Source organism: Arachis ipaensis, chromosome B03 (genome assembly GCF_000816755.2).
Source record: "Arachis ipaensis cultivar K30076 chromosome B03, Araip1.1, whole genome shotgun sequence".
In the NCBI taxonomy this organism is placed as follows: Eukaryota; Viridiplantae; Streptophyta; class Magnoliopsida; order Fabales; family Fabaceae; genus Arachis; species Arachis ipaensis.
In genome coordinates this window covers 72,091,683-72,092,963 of record NC_029787.2, presented here as the reverse complement: position 1 = coordinate 72,092,963, position 1,281 = coordinate 72,091,683, and positions in this window count along the sequence as shown.

The following is a 1,281-nucleotide window of genomic DNA, read 5'->3' as shown; positions in this document are numbered from 1 at the left end:
GATGTTTCTACTGTTTATAAATAAAGAGAAGACACTTAAAGAATAACGCAATTTATATGAAAAAATTTGTAAAAATGTGCAACGATTTATGTACAAAATATATTTAAAATTGAAATGCATATACAAATTCTCTCACCAGTCGTTTCCATATTTAGAGACGGACTCATGTGTAGTTTTGTGAAGATAGATTAAATGAAAAAAATTAAAATAAAAAATTAAAAATAAATAAATTTATGAAAAAAATATTTTTATTAATGATAAATAAGTAATACAAAAATAAAAAATGAAAAATAATAATAAAGAATAAATGTTGAGACATTTATAATGTCGCATCAAGATAAATAAACTCTTTTAGAATGAAGTGTTAATTAAAATTTATTGTTGGGTGTTTTAATGGAACATGCTTATACTAATTTTATGAATTTTTTTTGTTTAAATTTGATGAACAAAGTGAAAAATAATAAAAAGAAGGGTTAAGTACTAAAATCGTCTCTAAGGTAAGGGGCGAAAATCAAATTCGTTTCCGACCTTTTTTTGTTATTAAAATCATCCCTAACGTTCAAAAACGCTTCAAAATCATCCTTTTCCGAATTCTTGGACCAAAATACCCTCATCATCATCATTCTCCTCTTTACCTTCCTCACCCCACCACCTTCACTGCCAGAACAGAAGTCTACGCCCAACGCAAACCCACCACCACCACCAGCAGTATCATCATGGTCATCATCACCATCATCAGAACTTTTTCCAAAATCAACCAAAATCAACCAGAAGTCCGAAATGAACAAAAACCCACCACCACCACTACCATTATCATCATGGTCATCATCATCATCATCATCAAAAGAACAACAAAACTCAAAACAGAACCCACCACCACCCCACTATCATCATCAACACCAGAACCCACCACCACCCCCACCTCAGAAAATCAGAATTCAGAAAATCAGAACTCAAAAAATCAGAATAATCAAAACTCAGAACCATAAACAAACTTCAAAACTAAAATTCTTCCTCTTTTATTCTTGCTCTGCTTCTTCATCTTCTTTTAAAGAAATTCAAGCAACATGCACTATGAACAATAATCAACAAATTCAACAACAACAATTCCAAATTTAAGCCAAATCACAAAAAATTAAATTATAGATATTCCATAACAAATTTCACAAAAAATTCTACAACAAAAATCCAGTTCACAGAAGAAGAAGAGGGCGGTGAGGGCGAGGAGGAGGAACAGTGGCGGATCACAGGCGGCAGGGCGGCGGTGCGGTGGTGCAGCGG